The following is a 9,377-nucleotide window of genomic DNA, read 5'->3' on the forward strand; positions in this document are numbered from 1 at the left end:
CACTATTAGCTGAAACCATTACCTTTGACTGTCTTCAGGCAGTTATTATTCCTTCTGGGTTGTTAAGAAGCAATTAATATTATGTTATAAAGACACATACACAGTAAGGCACCAATCCTATGCACAGTAACTAAGGAGTAAATGCACATTTCCTGTACTATGGAGTGAGCCCCACTGAACTCATCAAAAAGCTGATGAAAAAGAAAAAGAACTTTTTCCAGTGTGTATCCAAACCCATCTGCCTTTCTTGGTGAAGCTATTGGGGATTCTCCCACCCAATCCAACATTTTTTTTGTTTTGTTTTTAACATATAGCATGGTTCTATAAGCATCACCATACATATTTTATATTACTATTCACAATAAACATGTTATCTGATTTAGCAAGCAGAAAGTAGAAAAAACCCTAGGATTATGGATATATAAATCACCCTAATTAATAGCACATCATTAATAAGTTGTCTTCCTGTGTGATGGTGATGCCTACATACAGCAATCAGCCTTCATAGTTTTTTCTACTCTGAATGATTGGGGGAAATGCTCTGTTGCCAATAGCAAACTGCCCATTGATTCCCAATTTCGAGCCACCCAATGCTTCCATTCTGCACAAAGAGGTCGGTCCAGTTATTATGCAAGAGACACTGACGGCTCCATCTGGGCCTGCGGCAAGGATAGTTCACAAACTTAACAGGTACTTTTTGCCTTGGGAAAAGGATGGATGGAGAACTGACGCCCTCCAGATGTTGTTGGAGTCCAACTTTAATCAGCCCTAGCCAGCATGGCCAATGGTCAGGGATGATGGGAGTTCATAGAAGTGTGGAGTTGGAAGCAGTGGCAGAGCTTCATGCTCCGGCACTGGGGGATGAAGAGAGGGTGGGGGCGGGGCTGGCGCGTGTCCTGGGGGCGTGGTGCGCCACTTGGGGGGACCTGGTGCCCAGCACGGGCAGGGAGGCAGCAGCGATGGCACCCCACTGGGATTGCGCTGCCGGGGGCGGTGAGCCCCCCCGCACTCCTCTTCCTCCGCCAGTGGTTGGAAGGGAACACAAGGATCATCTAGTCTAACCCCCTGCACTGCAGGAATCTTTTGCCCAACATGGGGCTCGAACCCACAACCCTGAGGTTAAGGGTCTAAGGCTCTGCTGACTGAGCTACTGTTTCCCCTAGTAATTGTAGACCAGTAACATCAGGAAAGACACTGGTTCCCCACCTCACCTTCAAATGAAGCCCCAAATGCTACAACACAATGGTTTGCCTCTGCAGTTTTTAGTATACATTTGGTTTCCTGGGATTTTCTATTCTTAGGAGATGTCTTTGAGCAACGTCTTTAATATTTACAAGGAACTCACTGCACTCTTCCACATTTTATTATGCCATGCAGATGGTGCTTAGTACCAGACGTGTTTTTCCCCCCTACAGTACTTGGCTGAGAGTTTATATACTCATGAGCCCTATCTAATGAGATCTCCTGAAGCTTCAATCTATGTTAGTCCACTGTTAGTCAATTATGCTATTGTTTTCTCTTTTCCAGCACAGGCACTCTCATGCCCTCTCAAGGAATAAAATGCTGAAACCAGTCAATAGGACCGTTGTATTTGCATAACCTCTCATTGTTAACCACAGGCTGCCACAAGCTGATAAAAGGTGAAATGAACGGCAGCAGCTAACCTCAAATAAATAAATAAATGCTAAATGCATTTAAACCTGGCAGTCGCCCACAAACGTAATTGACATATATTGATTTTCAATTGCCACTGGCCTCCAAAATCACATCCTGAGCCGCAGCCGCGCAGGTAAGCGAACAATAACAAACTGCTCTCTTTAAGTTTGTCATAAAAAAGCAGCTCAGCGGCTCGAGGTTTCTATGAAGAGAGAACACACCAGGGCCATCATAGCTGTCAGTCATTTCAGCCCTGAAATGTTTGCAGGAATAAATAATGAATCAACCATAAATGCAGGGTATTCTAAGAGTTAAGACTGATGTAGAAAGACAGCCTATTAAAAATAGAGAGAGAGTCTCCAAGTCAATGTACTTGGGAGTTCATGTTTTAGCACACTTGTGTATTGAAAGCTACGGGCGACAACTGCAGTAAGACTAGCACTAGCAGCTGGAAGATCTGGGAAGCTAGGAAAGAGGACTTAAACCCTGGGCACCAAGTCTAGGGGGCACTGTAGGCCACTGCAACTATGCCACAGTGAACTGAGACATAGCGGAGTTGAGAGGGGAAGGGGAATTTTGGCCTTGCACAGGACACCGCTGAAATTTGAAAGGTCAAAGCCTGCTCCTGATTTAAACCAAGGTGCTATGGTCCCAGTATAATGCAGCAAGCCCAGCCTTGACAGCAGCAAGGGTTAGCTAATTTCGCACACGCACCAAGTTAACTATTTGGTCTAGATAATTCCTTTGGAATATTGAATGTATTCTACGTTTGATGAATCATGATCTAGACCGCATGACAGCATTTCAATCATTGATACATTTTGTAAACAAATCCCCCCACCCACCAATTTTCTATTTTATTATGCATTATGGCTTTGCTCTGCCTCCACCGTCAGAGGCAGAAATGATTCTGAATACCAGTTGCCAGAAACCACAGAAAAGGAGAGTGCTCTTGTGCTGGTAGAAGGCTTCCTACAGGCCACGGTGAGAACTGGGTGTAGGATTAGATGGGCCATTGGCCTGATCCATCAGGCTCTTTTTATTATCTTAGTAGCAAGTTGAAATGTGTCGCAAGCTGCTTTGGGTGCAATGCACTATGGGAAAATGGCACAGGAAATAAATAAGACATAAACTTGGTTAGGATTTTAGTTTGTGCACCAATTTGGGAACTGTGACTTTGGTGCAAGTGAATTTATCCCCCATCCCTACAGCCAAGAACATGTAAGAAATTGTTAGTTATTCAGTTTATAACTACTGTATTTTTCCAGCCAGGGAATGGCGCTTTTGGGATTTCCAGTGTTAGGTGCCAAAAATAGTTGCAAAATTGTGTGTAGCAGTGATGATGGGGGTCATGTATTGTTCTGCCTCAGGCAGCAAAATGTCTTGGGCTGGCTGTAGGAGCAGCAGCAGACAGCCACTTCATTTCACTGATACAGACTCACACACATTAGAAAGGGAGCTCATCGTGCATTCACAGCTTTTTTTATATATATTTCTACCTAGGCTCTAAATAAAGCCAGAATGGCAGTCACCGATTAGCAAGAACTGTGCTGTATTTCAAGGGGACCTCCGTGTGCCAGATTGCAGCCGTTGTAAAACATGTAAAACATGCAGCAACGAGAAACTGCTGCTGGCTCCCTGTATGTTCAGCCCAGTTCAGCTATGTGATCCACAAAGCAAAATATTTGAAAGTGCAATTCCTGTGCAGAGCAGACTGTAATGAAAGAGAAGTGACAATGGCAGTTTGTTGGGAGTTCTCTTTAAAAACCCTAAGCCAGGAACACTGGGATCATTGCTTTGACGTTGCTAGTGCTTCATCGTTAAAATGATAATTTTAAGCACATTTTTGCTTGAATTACTTTCAAGCTCCCTGGCCCCTTTCTTCCACAAATTGTTATGGATGGCAATTGGGTAAAATTAATGACTACTTACGCCATGTAGCAGATATGCATTTAATTAATGGTGATCATTAATTCCCTGTTATTGCCCAGAAAATTTCCATGATGCTACTGTGATTTGCGGCTCAAAGCAAATTAGAGAAATCGGTTGCCCTTGAGAGGCGCACAAATTCCTATACATTTCTTCACATGAAGGAGCAGCACCCTTAAATACTGAATGCTGAGAATGGAACTGAATGTTACCAGGACATATGTGTCTTTGCCATTTCAGCAAATGATATGCTGTAGGAGTGGAGAAACCCAGAATGTGATCATGTATCATTTAGACCAAGAACGGGGAATCTGTGGTCCTCCAAGTCTCTCAATCCTGTCCTTGGGACTCAAGGACATAACATGCTTCCCAGATCATGCCCCTCTCAAGCCACATCTTCTGCTAGAGCTGCTCTGTGCCACCCTCAAGTGCTTTTTGCTTGACTGGAATATGCTCTTAAACCACGGTGATGCCTCTTGCTAGACTGGATGAAGAAATGTAAGAGGTGTGTGTACAACCTCTGAATTTTGTGTCCACTTTCTGCTTCTGTCCCCATCCGCCGCTGTGTCATGGACTGGTTGGATGTAGAGGAATGGTGGGAGAAAGCGGCTGGGGAACCCCCAAGGGAAGAAGGCTCAGAGCCCAGGGAGTGGTGGTGGTGGGACAACTATGAGTGGTCAGAGGGAGAAGACTGGGAAGAGGAGGTGTCAGAAGCTGAAGAGGTAACAGGGCTTAGTGAGCTGGGAGAGTCGGCGGCAGACAGAAACTCAGAATCGGAGGCAGAAACTGAAGCAGGAGAGGATGGAAGCCAAGAGGCAGAGATGAGGCAGGCTGGTGAAGAGCCACAGGTGTCTCCCCCTCCTCCTGCAACAACCTCACCCCCCCACTTGTCTGCCAGAACCAAAAGAGGCAATCAGAGACTGTGCCTGGGTGCAGTCAACCTCTCCTCCTCCCATAACCACTACGTAGCCCGCAGAAGATGGCCCACAAAGGAATGCAGTCCTTGGACGGATAAAAGTTCCTCATCCCTGCCACAGCTGGTCATTTTAAGTGCAATAAGGTCACATCTATCTGCAAAGGCAACATTGCTTCTTTTGACATTCTGCCAACAGGACATCCCTAAAGTGTCACTGTACACACTCAAGAAGACACTGTGTGTGTGTGTGTGTGTGTGTGTGTGTGTGCAGACTTGCGTGTTATCTACCTTAATGTTATGATCTGAATAAGCTGTCTATATTATGAATAGAGTCCAAGTGTACAGTAGACATAATCTGAACACTTCCCCTGCTTTAGATCAAAGCACAAGAGGCATTAGTCTTTATTTACGTCAGCACTTTTCTTTGCTTGATAGCTTTTATATTTTCATGTCAGAAACACCGTACCTTAATGTTTCAGAGTTTTACAGCAAACTCCTTCTATCCTGCCCCGTGTTCCTTAACAACATGGTGCCATCCATCAGCCGTTCGGTGTCAGTTCTCACAAATCAACTGCCAAGAGAATGCACTTCCAAGAATAAAAATGAAGATGAAGTCAGCAACATTTGAGCCTGCTCCAAGTTAATGACAAAAGAGCGCATCCCATCATGAGATGAGTGGGAACCAAGATCTCTGGAAAGGAGAAGGTAAATCGTTACACATTAGTTGCAACGTGGCTGTCGATATAAATTATATGCTAAGGAAGGAGGTGTTCTTTAAAAACTTCTAGAAAGAAAAACGACTTCATTTATGCACATTTTGATTCAGTTTTAAGGCAAAAGCAATAAATGGAAGAAAGAATCAGTAAAAATATATTTTCCATGATCCCAAGCTGCCTTAATTCTGCAGCCAATTCCATTATATACACCCCACCCTAATCTCTGAGCAGCAAGAGACTCCAAGCGTTCCAATCACTTTTCCGGGGCTGAGTTTCCTTAGAATGAAGATTAACAGCAGATCAATGTCTTTAGGATATATGCTTTCAATTACCGTATTTTTTGCTCTACAAGACTCACTTTTTCCCTCCTAAAAAGTAAGGGGAAATGTGTGTGCGTCTTATGGAGCGAATGCAGACTGCGCAGCTATCCCAGAAGCCAGAACAGTAAGAGGAATCACTGCACAGAGATCCCTCTTGCTGTTCTGGCTTCTGAGATTCAGAATTTTTTCCCCTCTTGTTTTCCTCCTCCAAAAACTAGGTGCGTCTTATGGTCTGGTGCGTCTTGTAGAGCGAAAAATTCGGTATACATTCAGTACATACAACCTAAGCATAGGATGGAGGGGCTCACAGCATTAATACCCCAACAGATCTTGCTTCTCCATTAAGTTTCCAGAGAAGCCCAGCACAGAGCAAGACACTTCCAAGCTGCTTCTGGCTCACCTGACACACAGCTCTGCCCATTGCTATCCTATGTAGCAGCTAGTTGAGGGTGGGGAAGGTCCACCCATTTGTTCTATGGCACAGAGCAACTTATTTTTATTTGCTAAATCATGGTACTTAACTAGCCTGTCAAAGTCATTATTTTAACAAAGGAGCTGGTTTGGCTGGTTTCCCTCTTGTAGATTCTACCACATGCACACAGGATTACAGGTTTGGAAGTGGACCCCAGGTTCCATCCGGACTACCCCCAAGTCCTAACAGTTTATATTCTATGATCCCAATCTCACACTGCCTCAAATCTGCAACCAGTAAGTTCCATTATACGTAGTGAGCTGGTGACATGAAACCAGTGATTGGTAGCAAGGCTTTTTGCAATTAGACTCTGCTTAAATTTGGTGCCAAACGCAAGCCCCTATTTCCTCAGAAGCATCTGAATGAATCTGATCCCTTCCTAAAGTAGTATGGCTTGCATTTGGCACTGAATTAAAACGCCAAATGCAAACCCTGGTGCCAAGGAACCACTGGGAGCACATGGCTTAAGAGTACATTCCCAATTGCTCATTTGCAACTGGGCTTGCTTTGGAAGGTGCTTAAACTCAACACCACTGCCTTCCAGGAGGGATCAGATCCACTTGGGGGTCATGATGACATCAGATGATAGACAGACTTGCCCACCTGTCAAAAGTGATCTATGGAGAGGTGGCCACTTTTTGATCTGACCCACCAAGTAACTGTGGTTCCCCACCACTGTTCCAAAGTTAGGTTGGTGTGAGCAACTTCTGAGAAGACCTTTTCAAATGGGGTAACCCAACAGTGGAATGTTCTCTCCAGGGATGACTGCTGGGCACCTACTATTCTGTGTTTGGGGTACCAGAGAATTTTGTTTTATTTTGTTTTCTTTTTGTTCCACTTAGGCCTTTTAAAACATCAACTGAGCGGTCTCCAGAGTTGTTTCAAACTGCTCTTCTGATACTATTGTTTTCACCCGCAGGCTGTTTTCATTGTTGAGTTCCTTTTTATTGGATTGCTTTATTTTATTGTCAAATTCTTTATAATATGCATGTAAGTGCCGCCCTGGGAACACTTTCGAGCTGGAGGTGCAAGATATAAATAAAATAAAATAAAAAGTGGCTTTGTGTACAAGAAATGGAAGAAGGGTAGGATGGAGAAAAATCAAATGTTCTGTTTGTGATAATTTATAATGCTGCATGAAAGCCACAGTTCAGATGTAATACTAGCAGGAGTGCATAGCAACTGGGATAAATTATACCTTTTATCCTTTCCTTTCCTTCTCATGTTAATCATCTCACTCATTTGTCAGCCAGCCCACAGCTCCTATCATTTCAGACCACAGATAGCATCAAGAATGACAGTTGTCGATAGCAGCACAATATATCAAATGCATACATCGGATATGCTTATGCTTTATTCATACAGAATAGTGTAATGCAAAGATATCATCATCACAGTGTACACAGGGTTGAGATGATCCACCAAGAAATCTATCTGTGAATTATAGATCGGTGCATTCATCAAGGACTTATTCTTAAGGGGACCATCGGGAAAGCTCTTACTTCTTTATACACCCTACCTAACAATATAAGCTTCGCTTAGCAACTGAGGTCAGGTGCACACTCATGTTGACTCTGCATCCAGTGCGCTCCCACTGCTGGTTTGGGAAGCAATGGTCACACAACGTTAGGCACAATTCATACCTATTGCGTCGTTGCTTATGAAATATTGCACTTTTCTCCAAACCAGCTTTGATCCATAGCAGTTGAAACATAACCATGTTTAGGCTCCAAGTATTTCAGAAACTCTACTGGCCAAATTTGGATTACAGTACCCATCATCCTGACCATTGGCCATGCTGGCCACAGAAGTGGATGAACTAAATTTGTCTTGTATGATGTTTCCATACAGTGGGCCTATGTAAATCTAAGTCACAACTCAGTCCATAAAAATGTTACAATATATTTGAGGAGTCGTGTGTGTGTGATAATGTGTGTGTATTCCAGAAATATATTAGTAATGCATTTTTTGTGTTTATGGAAGAGTTGGCGTGATGCTCAGTTCAGCTCTCCCTTGCCTAGGAGGAAGCAAAAGGCTCAGATGCTCCACTTCCCAATTCTATTTGGAACCAAGCTTGAAGTATGTTTTGTAAGCCAAGCTCCTGATTTCTGACTCATTAGAATGGCAGATCAGATGTCTGGAAATGGCAAAGAAAACCCTTAGATTAGAAAGAAGCCATCTAAAGAGTCCAAGTGGGATTTCTCCATCTCCCTCTGCAGCACTCATCATCCTTCCCTTGAGCCTGGTGTGCATCAGAGTGTGGCCACCTCAGCCTCTGGGGGAGAGATACCTAGGGAAGACTGTGGCATTGGCCCAGCTTCCTTTGTATATTCTGACAGCCCTCACTTGTTTCCTTACTGAAACCGGTCAATGAGAGATGCCTCTGTTTGTCGGCTTGCTCTTCCTCTTTAGCCTCAGTGCTGTCCTTGCAGAAACCAGCAGGGAGGAGGATGGGGACAAAACTAGGATTGGTTGGGGTCTGCCTCCACCTACTGTCGGTCTCTCTGCCTTCTGCCCAAGCAGTCCTAATGGTCACCAGCCAGCACCAGAAATACCCCAAACATTCTCTCTTTGCATACAAATTCTGCTCAATGCAAATCTGAGGCAGATCCCCAAATTTGGACAGGGCTCTTTCCCCCAGAACAGCTGGGTCTTCTTGCTGAACCCCGCACCCAAACACACAAGCAAACCTAATTACTCTTCTTTTTTTTCCCCTTCTTTTTTTGCCTTGGGTGTTTAAGAAATCCTTCTTGGTAATATATCCTACGTTGTGGTACATCTGAAAAAAGGACTTTCCAGAAATTAGCTACCTGTAGTCAGAGCTGCTTTTCTAAGCCAAAGATAGGAAATTTGGACAAAGGGTCTCTCTCTCACCCCCCTGCCATTCCAATTGATTCCAGATGCCTAGGAAACTCCACCCCCCCCATAGGCCACAGTAGTTAGCAAGCAGTCAGGTCTCTACACCCAGCTCAGAAAGCAAAGCAGACACATGCATAAAAGAATTGTGATCTCAAAGGTGATAACTGAAATCCAGTTATTCACCCTTCTTCTATGCTGCCATGTCATTGCAAGCACCTGCACATCCTCTTCCTGTGATGGCCAAACCCCTCCCTCCCTGTATATTTTTTGCAGCCAGTTCTCCTTAATGACAGTCAGTTAGGACGATGACTGCAAAGGGAAGGAGCATGCTACGTGGAGCATCCTTGGCTCCCCACCCCCATTATAATTATTATTTTGCTCACGCAAATACCGCTGCTTTTTCCTTCCGCCTGCATCCCCCCTCCCCCCCGTTTCCAAGATCAGGCGTTGCACGGCCCTGAGCCACTCCGCCTTTCCCTATCTAGATTTGGGCGTACGCCTCTCAGCTC

The sequence above is a fragment of the Podarcis raffonei genome, chromosome 12 (genome assembly GCF_027172205.1).
Source record: "Podarcis raffonei isolate rPodRaf1 chromosome 12, rPodRaf1.pri, whole genome shotgun sequence".
Lineage (NCBI taxonomy): Eukaryota > Metazoa > Chordata > Lepidosauria > Squamata > Lacertidae > Podarcis > Podarcis raffonei.